The sequence below is a fragment of the Rhipicephalus sanguineus genome, chromosome 1 (genome assembly GCF_013339695.2).
Source record: "Rhipicephalus sanguineus isolate Rsan-2018 chromosome 1, BIME_Rsan_1.4, whole genome shotgun sequence".
Taxonomy (NCBI): Eukaryota; Metazoa; Arthropoda; class Arachnida; order Ixodida; family Ixodidae; genus Rhipicephalus; species Rhipicephalus sanguineus.
Window position 1 is genome coordinate 21,053,357 of NC_051176.1, and position 16,326 is coordinate 21,069,682.

The following is a 16,326-nucleotide window of genomic DNA, read 5'->3' on the forward strand; positions in this document are numbered from 1 at the left end:
CATCACGTGCGAGCATGACCTTGCAAGTGCAGACTCTAGGCAATGTTTAGCTATAGCCCTTTTCACAGTTTTTCACATTTGCCGACCCACTGCAGTTCACATAAGTGTGAGCCGTGCTTGAATAAGATTCAGATTTTGGGTAGAAGCGGGGACACCACGGCTCGAGAGTTGTTGGAGGCATATCATATCAAAGCACGAGGTTCCATGTGTATCAGTGACACTTCACTGTCCCTTTCGCAGGCAGAGCGCAAGTTCATAGATCAGAGGTTGTGATTAGGGTGGTATGCGCTCGCTGTGTGCCTAGTGTGCTGCACATGTCTGTGCCTATATATTTGGTTGCACTTTCTCTTGAATAAACAGTCGCAAGTTTGCGCTCCCCTGGACCCCTTCCCTCGTTATTTCCTCGCGCAAGAAACAGCCATACTTTGTGGCTTGTACTTAGATGCGCAGAGCAGCAGCGGCGAGTCGCGCGCGCCGGTGCCAGTCTGTCTGGCCGGCAACGACGCCACTCTTCCCGCTCTCCGCCACCAGCAGCGGCAAGCCGCGCGCGGCGGTGGTGGAGAGCACGTGAGATGCCGGCACCGCACTCATCCTCGCGCATGCGCAGCACGGCTCATGATGGCCCACGCGAAATTGGCGCCGGCTAGGCAAGTGTAGCTAACGCTACAAAAACCTCGCGTGGTTCTGGGGATGCTTGCTGTGCAAACAACAATGTTAAGAAACACACGACAAAGGCGCAACTGGAATACTGTTCTCAAGAAGGGGTCTCGACCAGCCCAAAAGAAAATAAAGCCATTAAGAATTTGCCGCGCAAATACATACGACACGCTGAGTGCCCCCTTTTTAAATGCGAAGCATTTCTTAGCGAACTTCTGCGACTTCGAGCGTATCTATCTATCTATCTATCTATCTATCTATCTATCTATCTATCTATCTATCTATCTATCTATCTATCTATCTATCTATCTATCTATCTATCTATCTATCTATCTATCTATCTATCTAGCCGCCTACGACTTAGTGCTCTCCTGGCCGTTTCGTTAATCGGATGTGTACCAAAATTGGTGTGTCATAACATGGCCTTATCACGAACACAAATGACAGGTCCTAACATGCAAATCATTACGCGCATGTCATGTGAAGCATGATTTACATGACATGGTCTCGGGGCGCTCGCGGCCGTTTAAATGAAGGGATACATAGGAAAACTGGTATGACGAGACATTTCTGTATGACGAACATAACTGACACGTGGTAACATGAAAATCATGATATGCATGTCATGTATGACATGATTTGCATACCACGCTCATGGCGCACTCGCGGCCGTTTCGCTTGATTGATATACGCCAAAATTGGTACTGTGCGATGTGACTTTATGAAGAACATGAATAACAGGTGGTAGCATGAAAACCATGACATCCATGACATGTATGTCATGATTTACATGCCACGCTCATGGTGCATTCGCGTCCGTTTCGCTTGCGTGGTATACACCAAAATCTGTGTTACGCGACACGACAGTGTGACGAACGTAAGTGAGACGTGGTAGCATGAAAATCATGACATGCAAGTCATGTACGACCTGATTTACATGCCACGCTCATGATGCGCTAGCGGCAGTTTCAGTACGTTGATATACACCAAAATTGGTATTGCGCGATGTGACTGTATGATGAACGTAAATGAAAGGTGTTAACATGATAATTATGACATGCATGAAATGTACGAGATGATTTACATGCCATACTCATGGCGCACTCGTGGCCGTTTCGCTAGATTGATATGCACCAAAATTGGTATTGCGCGATGTGACTGTATGAAGAACATGAATAACAGGTGGTAACATGAAAACTATGACATGCATGCCATGTATGTCATGACTTACATGCCACGCTCATGGTGCATTCGCGGCCGTTTCGATAGCTTGATATACACCAAAACTGGTATTGCGCGATGAGACTGTATGATGAACATTAGTGACAGGTGGTAACATGAAAAACCATAATATTCATGTCATGTATGACTTGATTTACATGCTCTACTCATGGTGCACTCGCGGCCATTTCGCTCCTTTGATATACACCAAAATTGGTATTGCGCGATGTGACTGTATGACGAACATAAATTAGAGGTCTTAACATGCGAATCATGTTATGCATGTCATGTACGGTATGATCGACATGCCACTGTCATGGCGCGCTTCCGGCCGTTTTGTTAACGCGATATATACCAAAATTGGTATGGCATGACACGAGTGCGTGATGAACATAAACGACAGGTCATGCATTTATATACCAGAATATGCGTTTCATTGGCATGGTGTACACTAGATTGTGCATGCATGCGTGCATGGCAAACATGCGATATATGGTGGACTAGATGCCATGGCATGAATGATTTCATTTGGCTCAAAGACAAACAAGGCGATGTATGCAGCTCTGTGCTGGCTGCTTCGCATTACATCGATTCCCACAGTGCGTGGGATCTGCCGAATTTTTTTAGCCTCCTGAACAGATTCGTCCTGCCACCTCTTTCCCAAGTGAAGCCCCATACAAACACGGCGAATACCCTGTGAACCTCTTTTACGTTCACTCATGTTCAACATTTCATCTGCATCACATACCATAATTTGCTCACGAAAATATGTCGCACACAGTAGCTCAAGCAAACATTGAGACATGTGTAGTTCCATAGCACTGTTTTTTCACGCGTTTGTTTTATTTGTTCAGTCCAGTATTCATTGGTGTCTTTGTAGGGTTCGAAGGGCAGACCTAGGTAATATACTGGATATTTAAACCATCGAACGTTAGCATAAGTATCTGGGGATGGTAACCGTTCACTGTGCCGTAGTCTGACACACTTCCCCCAATTCACCCGACTTCCTGTAATTTCTCCAAAGTTCTCAGGAACGGCAACTGTCTCTTGTACACTTTCTCTGGTGGTACAACAGACTGCTACAACGTCAGCAAATGGCAAAACTTTTATTTCTGCGTATTAAAACCGCGAATGGTCTCGGTATGTATTGCAGCCAAGCATAAGCTCTCAATGTACAGTGCAAACAAGAGTAGGCTTGCTGGGCAGCCCTGACGTGCAGAACGTTGCAGGTTAATGGAAAAACCCGATCTCTTGTTAGTGTTTAACCGCGTAGATTCTGAACCGCAATTGCATTCTTTAACTTTATTAGCACAGTTCTGGTCGCAACCAATGCAGCGCAGTTTTATCTGCCGGTCCTTGGGATCGACGATGAGGCAGCGATGTCCCTTCACCGGAAGCCCTTTGAAGGACATCATTGTCTTCGTTGCTTCTCCGGTCAGGGCAGCCGCCCAGACGTGATTATTCTGGTAGGCTCCAAGTTCAACGACGCCGCCAGCAGTCCTTTGAGGCCTAGGGCGTCTCTAAAGTATTACACCCTATAACACCTCGCTCGACTGTCGCCATGCAAAAATGCAGTATGCAAAGCAAAGCGTCCTCTTGGCAAATGAGGCAGAATTGCTTGATACTGTTTGGTTGTCCTGTTACCGCGGCCAGCAAGGGGCACTGCTGCCGCTTCGATGGAGCCCTGCATCCTGCCTCCGTTTACTGACGTCGCCAAAGGCGGAATATACAAGGCAATGCCAGGCTCTGCTAGCGTGCCCGGATAACCCACACTTTGCCTCGGCTATAAAGGCACGCAAACAGAGCATATCATAGTCAGTGATTCTTTATTTCTTAGAACGAGGAAGACAGTAGGAAAGCGGGGGAGGAGTGCACGATAGCTGTCTCTCAGTGAGCACACATTAACCGAAACACTCGCGGGGAGTGAGGGGGAACAGAATACGGTAGGATAAAGAAAACAGAAAAACAAAAAAAGTAAGAGAAAGGTTGTAACTCGCAAAGAGGCCGGAGGAGAAGTGCTAGTTCACCGTGTCGAGCGGCTAGAAAACACGCACGATCAGGTTCGCGTCCTCCAAGAAGGAGACTAGGACCTTAAGGCCAACTCCGGCGATTTTTCGAGGTCAATGGATCTCAATAAAATTTGCTGGGTACGTTCCTTTTCACGTTCCCGTTATTTATGTCATAATACAAGCTGGAGGCATACGTAGATTCATTACAAATGAATTTTATTGATTGCCCCGACTCTCCCCACCTCGCTTCCCAGGATTATTGGCAACATTATGTGCGTGACGTCATTTTTGTTAAAGCGGAAGTGACGGAACCGAGGGGCCACTAGAGCGTCTGCTATCCGCAAGGCAACAATCGCGCTTTGTTGTCTGGGCGTGTGAATTTCAGTTCCTTGTGGTAATGCCTGCGATGGGTGGCAAGGGGTGTTACGTTGTGGGTTGCATGCGATTCCCCGTTGGCAGTCACGAAACGCTTGCAGCAATGCCGGTTTACCGTGCCAGCTAAAGAATACACGCGTGAACATTACCGTACGGAAACACTTTCCGTACCATATACAGGGTGCATCGGGCCTGTCGGTATACGGTGAGCTGCGCGTCGTGCGAAACAACGTAGCCTAACCTAGTAGCGTTGATGCGAAAAGGCGACTCGTACTTGGCTTATATTAAGGTCCTTCGGCCCTACCAACGCGACGTTGAACGCCGCTATTGCCAAGTTTATGCACTCTTCCCATAGCAATATTAAGAAGCTTTATTTAGTCCGCAAAGTTCTCAGCGATAGCATTTTACCCGATCGCGGCCCCACAAACTTGGGCCGCCTGGATAGGTGGCGCCATCTGGCGGTGGAATGCGCATCCAGGCAAGCAAAGAACTAAAGAGGTGTATGTACTTCATCGAAGAGGAATGGAATGGCGATTTTAGTTCGCCTACAAATGCGTCCGAATCGCAGCTGTCATTTTCCGACAGTCCCGAGGAGCTTGTGCATGTAGCACGGTCAGTCACGCAAAAGATATATTTCCGAGGGAGTCCCTTTCCCCTGAGCGTCTGCTCTTCGCCGCTTTCGCAGCTTTCATACTACGCGCTGGCGGGACCGGCATGCCTGGCATGATTTCCGGTTTTTCCCTACTTATACGTCGCGCGAAGACAGTATGCCCGGTTGCGTTTCGGTTTCGGTGTTGCGCTTTTTCGCTTGTTTAAAATTATTGTCCAATTCGTCGAGTATTTCTGCTATCGGGCCCGTGACAGGAGCGTCTCAGGAACATGAAAGCACCATTACTTTGACATGGCCAAAAAATCGCCGGAGTTGGCCTTTAAGGGCAGCACGGCGGCTATCCTCGTAGCCGGTGGGATACAGGAAGTCCTGCAGGGCAGTCCGACGAGGCGGTACTCCGAGACGAGCCGCTTCCGTGCGTCATCAAGTGCAGGGCACTCACAGAACAGATGGTACACTCTTTCCACCGCGCCGCAATCGACGCATTTCGGTGCAGCCCCGCCGCGGAGACGATATTTGCGCTCCGCGGGCCTCACAGAACCGGTCCTCAGAGCGAGGAGGAGCGCGCGGTCGCGGTGGGAGAAAGCAGTTGAGGGGAGAGGAGGAGGGGGCGTCCAGTGGCGATCCGCGTGTCAGGGAGCTCGCGCGCTAATAGTATCTTCGACTGGTCGTTTTCGAGTGCTCCGCAGGCGCTGGAAAGAGTATGTAAAATAGCAACTAACCATTGCTGCTAACATTATTGGGACAAAACATGATAAGGAAGGAGGAACATGACTTACGTACCTGCTTGTTCTCATTTAAAAGGTTTAAAGCTGATGAGATCAACCGTTGCAAACACAGTCGAAGACCAGTCGAAGATGCTACAACTCTTGACGAAAGTTGATGCGCGCAGAGTCAAACGATGTGGCTTAATCCGTCAGCGGGGTCGCGTTGGAATGTGCTCGCTTTGCGAGCTCGTCCGCCGCCTGGTTGCGATGCCAACGTGGCACGGCAGCCACTGCAAGACAACGTCGCAACCACTCTACCGAAGTGCCAGGAGACTCTGGGCGACGCGCTGTGCGAGTGGTGCGCCGGAGTCCTTCCTCGCGAGCTGACGCAGTGCTGATTTAGAGTCGCAGAAAATAACTGCGCTCGTGACAGCCGGCGAGTCGCGAAGGAGATCGGCAGGCAGCTGCAGACCCACCAGTTCGGCTGTGGTGGAAGAAGCACAGTAGCTCAGGCGTCGCTGGAGTTCAGTGCCGAGCTCGGGGGCAACGCAGGCTGTAGCAGCGGAGCGGTCCTGTAGGACAGAGCCGTCGGAGAAGACGTGGATCCTGCCGGCGAGGTCCTCGTGTATCCGCGCTGAGGCTTCCTGCACGATGGCACAGCGAGGGGTGTTGCGCTTGGAGCGGACACCAGGGAGCTCGAGGGAAACTCGCAGGGGCTGGCGGTAATGAGGGGCGGGCCAGCGTGCAGGAGGCGTTGGATCGTCAACGACCACGCTGTCGTAGAAGCCGACGATTCGGCCTACGCGCGAGTTGGGCACTGCACGAAGTAGTGCGAGGAGCGGGCCGGCGTCTGGGGCCTGGTGAAGGCGCTCAATGTGGCACATAGGGCGCGCAGGTCAGACGTTAAAGAAACAGGCAACGCGCGAGCTTCCACAAATGTTTCTGCCGCACGAGAACTGAGAGGAAATCCGTGGAACATGCGGATAACTCGGAGGTAATCCCGTTCCAGCGCGCACCGCTGCACCTCACGAACACTGCACAGTGGAAGGGCGTAGTACACTGCCGAAAGTGCCATTGCCTCGTGGATGGTGCAGGCAAATGAAGGGGGCCAGCCGTCACCACGGGCGAGGAGTCGGCGAACACAGGTTTCAACCCGACGGGCGTTCTGGCGAATGCGCTTGACAGCAGGCAGCCGCCGTACACTCTAAGACAAAATCGAGTATTTGGGGAGTATTTCTGCCACACAACAATAATCGTCATCTGGCTTGCTCGCGTTTCCTTTCTTGAAAACCCAGCTCTCGTCACTTTCCTGTCAAGAATGCTATGTCACGCTGATAACGCGCGCGCCGTTCGTGACGGGAAGTGCCGCGACTGCGGTGATAACGCGAGGAAAGCACGCGAGGTGGATGACGATTGTTGTTGTGTGGCAGAAACACTCCCAAAATACTCGATTTTGGCTTACACTCTAAGAAAATATCGAGTAAAAAGGGCGTCTTTTTGTCCCACAACAATAATCGTCATTTATTTTGCCTTCCTTTCCTTGCACTATCGCCGCGCGCCCGGCACTTTCTGGTCACGAAAGATATGCGCGCTATCAGCGTGACATAGCATTCTTGGCAGGAAAGTGGCCAGCGCCGAGTTTTCAAGAAAGGAAACGCAAGCAAGCCAGATGACGATTATTGTTGTGGGACAAAAAGACTCCCTTTTTACTCGATCTTTTCTTAGAGTGTAGAGTGTAGACGTTTGTCGATGGTGAGCCCGAGGTAGCACACGCAGCTTCGCCAGGCGATCGGCGCACCGTGGAGTTGAAGACACGGTAGGTGGCGGCGCGCAGCAGCTCTGGGATGCACCACGAGCGCCTCAGTCTTCGTGGGAGAGCGTGCCTGGCCTGGCCAATGCCCTCCAAAAAAGCAGCAACACACACCAGAGCTGCCTGAATGCAGTCGCGAACGCCTCTGCACTTTCATGTCGGGCCGCGCACGTACAGGGCGACGTCGTCGGCATAAATCACCGCGCGCACAGGGAAGTGAGCCGTTTCTGGGAGGCACTTCACGAGAGGCGCGAGCACCAGGTTGAACAGAAACGGGCTTAAAACACTGCCCTGTGGCACACCAGAGTTAACGGGGCGCGATGAACTTGTCGCTCTACCCACGCGCACAGTAAACGTCCGGTCTGTCAGGAAAGCTCGCACATAGTTCAAGAGCCTGCCCGCGACACCGAGCGCGCGGACTGCAATGATGATGGACGTGTGGGGAAGCGAGTCGAATGCCGACTGGACGTCAAGCAGGAGGAGTATGGCCATCTCCCCATCGTACAGGGCCTGCTCCAGCGTGCTGACGACGGCAGCGAGGCAGTCAGCTCATAGCCTTAAATATTATAGTGTAGCAAGGGTGTGGGAAAGGGTAGTGAGCGTCAGGGGGAGGGATGCGATGGTGAGGAGGAGGGAATGGAGGAGGGAATGGAGGAGGGGAGAGAGTAAAGCGCAGAACAGAAAGACAGAAATAGAGAGAAAAAGTACGGAAAGAAAAAGAAAGAGAGACAGAGAGAACATCAACGTAAAGGAAAGTAAGAAGTAGAGAGATAGAAAAAAATAGAACGAGGAAACAAGCATCGCGTCGTCCAGCGACCAGATACCGTGCCACCTGGCTAAACTTCGCATGCGCAGTAGCTAAAAACGCCCACCGACGGAGACATCGCCGGGCTGCGTACTTTCGTGGAGGAACATGCTCATCTCGAAGCTAGACGTATCGGTCGACGGAGAGTACGAGCGGCGACGGGCCCGTGCTTCAGTGTGCGAAGCTTTGTGCGACTTAGTGCGAACTGCCCGCAATTTTGTTCCAACCCGCCAAGCTTGCTAATTAACAAAGATTGGTTAAACTTTTTAAATAGTAAGTCTAGCGAAAAATCTCAATAAAAAGTTCTATCGCTCGTTCAGAAACATCGCATTTTTTAACTTATGCCATGATAACTGGTCTCATTAATTGTTTTCCAACCTTTGCTTAAAGCGCGAAACTGAAAAAAAAGTCCCACGTGACTGCCGCCTAACGGGAGCACTTTTAGTGCCCTCAAATGTAAGTTGAACGAATTATGAAAGGCTCCTCCACGCACAGAGGTCGATTGAACAGGCTATCCGTGACTCTAGCATGAACCTTACCATGGCCTCCGAGGTTGCGCAGCGGCGGGTTTCTCTCCGGCCGACCCAATCACGCGCTCCCAATCGCTCTCCGGCCGACCCAATCACCGCGCATGCTTCGCATAACATCAAATACCACGTACCGTGGGAATCGATGTTATGCGAAGCATGCGCGAGATGGTGACTGTGGCGTAATTTTTCATATTGAGCGAAACGTTACGGAATGACGCTAGAGAAACATGGAAGTGGTATACGCACACTCATCTGTTGAAGAGTCGCATATGTATTATATAATCAGTTGGTTACAGTTGCGTAACGATGGCAAGAGCAACATCGGTGTTACCGACACCAGACGCGGTAAGCTGATATGTAGTGCTTATATTCTTGAATACCGGATAGCGCGAATCCGAACATGACAAAAAGGAACACAGATGCACAGCACATGCATTACTCGCAACTAAGCTTCATTCCGGAAAGCTTCCCTAGATAAATACACGGCCGAGTGGCACGCGCAGACGCACTGCTCGTACGTTACAGTCACAGTTACAGTTGTTATGCTTATATTTTTCCTTTATGAGGAGAACGCACGCACGTTTCACGAACCCGTGTGTATGTGTATAGAAGGGGCTCTTGACAGTTCTTTAACAAGGTCATCATCACCGTGATCAGTGAGCACCAGCAGCTGGACGGGACTAGTTAATCGGATCCGTTCGTGATAGCGGCTATGAGGAGGCCAAGTGCGGTGAAGTGCGAGGTATAGTGTAGCTGGTGGAGATCCTGGATGCCTCTTACGATGAAATGATCTATGATGCCTCCTGTCGTGGACGTGGCAGCGAGGTTTTCTGATGCCCTCGCCACATCCAATCCGTGTTTCACGCAGTGGAAAGACCAAGAGTTGCTGGGTCTTGATAAATCATTGTTGAAGTCACCGGTAATGATGACAGGCCTGGCTCTCTCTGCATATTTATTGTAGGAAGCATTGACGCCGGTTTTTGCGTATGCCACGTGGTGCACGTTGCGGACCACGTGGACGAGCGGATGGTAGTTGAGCGTCTTCCAGGGGTGTTCTGTCTTCAGTTTCCTCACTTTTCTTGCGTGCGCCGCGGTGGTGTAGCGGTTAAGGTGCTCGGCTGCTGACCCGAAGGTCGCGGGTTCGATCCTGGCCGCGGCGGTCGCAATTCGATGGAGGCAAAGTGCTGAATGCCCGTGTTCTGCGTGATCTCGGTACAGGTTAACAAATACCCGATGGTCAAAATTTGCCGACCCCTTCGCTACGGCGTCTCTCATATCATATCGCCGTTTTTGGACATAAAACCCCAACAGTTATTATTATCACTTTCCTTGCGTGTCAATGTGTGTGTTCGCCGTTACTGTGTTGGTTGAGACTCTGTATCACCTGTGGCACATACCCGCATAATATTAACTCTCGTTTACGGGTATGTGCCACACGTGACAGAGAGAAAGGGTTTAACGACGTAGGCGACATGTATTTTGCGTTATTCGTGTCATGACCAGTGAATCGTGTTCGTCATACACTGATCCACTGCAATGCCAATTTTGGTATATTACAAGTTATGGAGACGACCAGGAGAGCGCCCAGGCGTAGGCGGCTAGATAGATAGATAGATAGATACGTATATAGAAACTGCCAAAGTGCCTGAGGTTCGCTAAAAAATGCTTCGCATTTAATAAAGGAGTACTGGCACGAATTTTAAGTATTTCGGATTGTCACTCCAAATGAAAGCACTGGTGTCGAGAATTCAAAAAAGAGCGTTGTGGCGCCTTTTCGGTTTCGGTTTCGATATCGAGGGGACGGCATCTCAGTGACATGTCATGGCAGTGTGACGTCACGGAGAGACAGTAACTCGCAACGCACTAGCGGCAGATCCGTCTTCTGCTCGTGGTGCACGTAGGCAACGATGAGTCAATTGGCGTCCAGTGACGCCGACAGTGATTTCTGCGATTTAGGTTGCATGCAGTACGCAGAGTTCGCAAACTTAGTGGAACTGTCTTGACTCGTCGTGATAATGTTCATTGTGGTGGGGCTGTCGTGCTGATGCTCAGCGACGAAAACTTTAAAATTAAAGTAAAATATTTTATGCGTGTTGTGCGACTCTGGTGTTTGGAGAGCGTTAACACTGCACACCAAGGAAACGAAAAACATCCCTTTTACTGTGTCTGAAAATTGTGTCAGTACTCCTTTAAGACAAAAGCCTTTACTGTCTCACACTCGCGGTGACCGTCGGTCTGTGCCCTGGCACGGTGCCAGCTGTAGCCTCTCCCCCTCACAACCTCTCAGCAATCACGTGATGGCACAGCGTCAACGCGTGTTGCGCAACTGTCGCGCAGCGCGGCAGCGACGTCCGTCGGCGGCGTAAGGATGTACAAACGAAGTTTGTACAGTCTTAGGCCGCTGTTTGTGCATGTTTACGCTGCGTTCTTCGGTGGCGTAAAAATGCACAAAGGAAGCAAGCACAGATACCTGCTTTTTGCGATACTACTTCGAAACAGGTTGCTTTCGTCGCCGGCCTTAAGCTTATCTTTCAAAATAATGAACATATCTATTGTGCGCTCAGGGCCAGTAGTTGGCCGGAGCCCTCAGAGAGAACACGAAGGCGACAAGAAAACAGCCTCGCTTTACGATCTGTCGTCAGCGGCAGGGCGAGCGCGAGCCCCGAGCGTCATCGCGTCCAGCCCAATAATCGTTCACTTTTTAGGGATGAAGCACCTTAGGGTCTAGGCTTGTCCGTTATGTTGTTTGCGTGCTCACAGCACAGCACCGCGTAAAATCCTCTAAAAAATGTTTAACAATAGAACAATATCAATCATAATTGTGACACCACAATATAAAACACCTAGAAGCACAAACTCTTTATACTAGTCGGTGATTTCAACGTAGACATTATGGATCTTAGGACCTAGCTCTGTCGTCGACGCTCACTGTCCGCTGTCATGGGGGTTAGAAAACCGTTGCTATAGTCGAAACATACGCGTGTATGTGAACAAAAAAGGTTAACAATAGACGAACAACAATCATAATTGTGGCGGAACAATATCAAACACCTACACGCACAAACCCTTTATACTAGTCGGTGACTTCACAACGTACACATTATGCACCTTATCACCGAGCTTTGTCGTCGACTCTTGGTCACTTTATGTCACTCAATTTACATTATACGGGGCAGCGCTCCGGTAACAAGCGACACACACAAAAAAGTTGAACATATACGCTAACATTAATGGTAATTGTGACGGAACAATATAAAACTCCTGCAAGCACAAACCCTTTATACTAGTCGGCGACTACAACGTAGACTATTATGAACTGTAGGACCTAGCTTCGCCCACTCGTCATCATTCACATCGTGGAGATGCGTTGAATTTTTTGATCTCCTTCGCCAGCACCCCCATACAATGCAGCCCGCAAACTTCAAATCAAAATCAAATCAAATTTTTATTCCGGTGTACAGCGAACACTGTATACCGAGGAAATTGGGCTAAAGGTGTGTTAATACACGTGACGAGGGCCCAACTTCCCTTCGGTAGTTCAGGCACATGTTGCAGCATGAATTTCACAGAAGTGTTACACAGTGATGCTACAATATTATACAATGTTATACAATGTGTCAGTTATACAATGCATAACGTCACTGCCTCGAATAAAATTATCTACCATGCTAAACTTCGTAGTACGTTTCCAGAACATGTTGATCTCTTGTAGGGACATCGCACTTCTAAGTGCTCTAATATAGGAGGCGCATATCTACAGCAAAAAAAGCGCATTTGAAAAAAAAATAGGCCCCAGCATGCACTTTACCTCTCGCACACATTGACCTGACATTTCCAAATAAATGGGAGGCTATATAAAAGTACAAAACCATGTTTCCTCGCCTCACACAAGCCGCGCCAACAGTGCGGCAGCCTTTCCGACCCGCAGTGACGAGCGCAGCGGTGCGGAGAGGAGCGGGACACGCCCACGTATGAAATTACACACTCTCCATGCGACTAGGACGGCCAGAGAGAAACCCACCAGTGCACAATCTGGGAGGCCATGACGTTGCGGACATAGTTACTGCGCCCGCCGCGGGAGGCCGCCACGTGAACGCGCGCTGGCTCGCGATCTCACTGAAGGTTAGCCCCGCCTTCATAGAAAAAAAAATACAGAAAGTACTCAATGTCATGACGCGCGCGTGATGTGACATCTTTCCCCCGTGTCATCCCTCGCTGCTTAGCTTCCAGCGGGCTCGTCGGAACGAGAGAAGAGAGAAAGCAATTGCAGCGTGCGACGGATCTGTAACTCCGCTCGTACCTGACGGGTTCTAAAAAAGCATGGTTAACCCCTCCGTCATAGGAATCGGAATAACACGAAAGTAAAACGTGCCCTTATATAATATTGTTTCCTGTACATTGATATAAGAGAGCTTGCACAATGTATATTTATGTCAGGCAGCTATAGCAGCGTTTAACGTGGATGCACCCACTTTGATGCTTGGTGGTACATCTCCATGCCGACGACTAACGTCCATGTTCAATGATTAAACAAACCCTTGTGGTAGCTGTAGTAGTTAGCGGTGAAAGCGTAATCAGAGAACGAGTTGTGATAGCCAGACTAGCGTCCCATATTGGACGCAGAACTTGGTCGCCATGCTGCGGCATGTTAAAATGTGATGGAACACCACGGCCGCACTAGAGGGAAACGCAAAGCGCGTCGTGCCGCCCCGGTAGCCCGGCCGCAATTTTTCTCGGGGCGAGCGCGTAGGCGGGGAACGCGGTGTAACAGCCAGGTGAGGCAGGCGCGCGTCGCAGAGCTATTTTTGGTTTGATTAGCGTGATGCTATGAGCGAGGCCGACGCTTTTACGACGCTTGCGCTAAGGTCACCACCTCGCGGTGTGTTAAGGCATTGACAAAATTGCACTTCTGTTGAAAACGCGCCGAATGGGACAAACATGTAACGCGTTGCAGGTCCTAATCGCGGAAGCCACAGTAATGAAGAATTACTTTGGCGCTCCCAGAGGGCAACACCACCCCGCCGACCGGGCGAATGGTAGATATAAAAGGCGCGTTTGTAAACCCTCTAGAGTCTGTGACCGTGGCGCAGTGGATAGCGCGCCTGGCATCTGTTGTTGCGGACCCAGCGGTCGTGGGTTCGATGATCGGTGATGGAACTTTTTTTCTTTGCCATCTAATCGTGTACATTTTTTCGACGTCATTTCCGCGACGGAAATACGTCACGGAAGTCTTGGTGGCCCCGGCATAAAACACTTTCGTGTTAAAATTTTTGCGGCGGTCGATTTGTGAGGCAATAAGCTCCTTTAGTGAAGCCATTCGACGGTTACCTAGAAAAGTGTTGCAGGGCCCCTTAAGAAAAATTAGGACACATCGTACAGTGAATCCCGCGCAAAGATGGCATCAACAAGCACATAAGCATTAGTACTCGATATGCGCTAATGGAAAGCGTCGTCACGTGAGGAGGGAAATGGGAAGATGTGCGCTCTGCAGTAATTGGGTAACCTACATGCATGCACTACCACACAGCGCTTCATGAACGCGAGAGGCAGCTTGAGCCGTGAACACGCGAAGGCATCACGCAGCCCGCTCGCGTGTCCCACTGGAACAAAGCGCTCTCTCAAACTGTACTGAAACGAAATGAAGGGAAATCGGGAAGCCAGCCTCCGCGGCGCTGAGTAGGGCGCCTCGATGCGAGCGTTGAATCGTAACGAAGGAACGTGGCATTGAAGCGTGCTAGCGTTGAGACACGGTCGTTGAATGCAGAGACTACCGAAGCGCGTCCTCTTTGCAGTACTTCACCTCTCCAAGACGGCGACACCGCCCCACGCCAACAAGGTCACTGTGAAAGGGTGAAGATGGGAATGATATAAGGCGCGTTTGTAAACACTCGTACATGAGCGGCAGTGGCGCAGTCGGTAAATCGCCCGACGCCCACCGTCATGGACCGATCGGTCGTGCGTTCAACTGCGAGGTCGTCCAAATTAACCACACCTTTTCTTCTGTTTTTCTCTGTCATCTGCTCGTGGGTATTTTACCGACGTCACATCGGTGACGGAAATGACGTCCGTGAAGTCTTATTGGACCCTGGCATAAAACCCTTTCGTGTGGTTTATTGCAGGTGGGGTCATTCTTCCATTCAGCAAGTGGCACCTCCCACGACCATGGGTGCGTGTATCTCCGGAGGCGACTGTAGCGGGTCGCTATGGGCTGCTATCGGCTATATGCGTGTAAGAGAGAGAAAGAGCAGAGGAAGGCAGGGAGGTTAACCAGAAGTTTGTATACTGTATGCTACCCTGCACTGAGGTTGGGGAATAGGGGGTTGAAAGCGAGAGAGAGAAAAAGAATAATAAGGAAAAACAACAATCACAACCACACACACACGAGAGCGTTCCGCTCATAGGCATTCTGACACGCCAGTGGATCGCAGGAAGGCTAGTAGTTCAGAAGGACGTTTTGCTGGGCGAGTTGGTAATATTCCATTATTAAACGTAGCGCAAAACGACACGAACAAAGTAAAGTGGTAACATACACAGCGCAGTAGTAGTAGTGCTTGTAAAGCCTTCTTCTGCGACGTTATGTCCGGAAGATGGCGCAGTAGTCTTCCTTCTGATAGAGGCTGGTCGTCTAACTTGTTGAAAGCATGGCAAATACATTTTCTCTGTTTGCTGTACTCCGCACAGTCGCACAGAACATGTCGAATTGTTTCTTCGTTGCTGCAGTGTTCACAGGCGGTGGTGTCGGCCATCCCTATGCGGAATGCATACGCATGGGTAAACGCGACGCCCAGCCATAATCTACACAGAACATTAGCGTCACCTCGGTGAAGTCTTGATGGCAGTCGAAGGCTTAACGGGGGATCAAAAGAGTGTTGTCGTGCATGCCTGAAATGTGGTTCGTTCCAATTTGACATGGTGCATTTGCGAGGGAACATGCGGAGCTTCCGAGCAGCGTCTGTCCTAGAAAGCGGTATCGACAGGTCGCGGTCCTCTGTATGGGCTAAACGGGCAGCTTGATCGGCCCGTTCATTGCCGATAATCCCACAGTGACTTGGTAGCCATTGAAATGTAATACGGTGTACTTTCTCGGTGAGGTGGTGGAACATCTCGGCAGTCTCAAATACCAACTGTTCGTGCGGACCGTGGCGTAAAGTCGACAGTAGAGACTGCAGTGCCGCCTTGGAGTCGCAGAAAATCGTCCAAGTTTTTCTCATTTGGTCGTTAATGAAAAGCAGCGCGGCGCGAAGCGCTGTGAGCTCTGCTGCCGTCGATGTTGTTGGGTGAGCCGTCCTGAACTTGATAGTTGTGGCGGTCGTTGGAATCACGACCGCCGTCTGTTGAACTGCTCAGTAGGACGGAGCCGTCGGTGTAGACGCGAGTCGAGTCGTGATACTCCTCGTACAATAGAAGTAAAGCGAGCTGTTTAAGAGCTGGTGCTGACAGATCTTGGCACCGGCGGCAAGACCTTCGGTTCCTCCATGGTGCCTGAAACAACCAATCATCAACCTGACAGTGTATGCGTGTGATTGTTGGAATATCTCCGCACCATGGGCATGTGTTGGGTTATCTCTCTGGCTACATGATTGTCATAAGGCTATCGAGTCA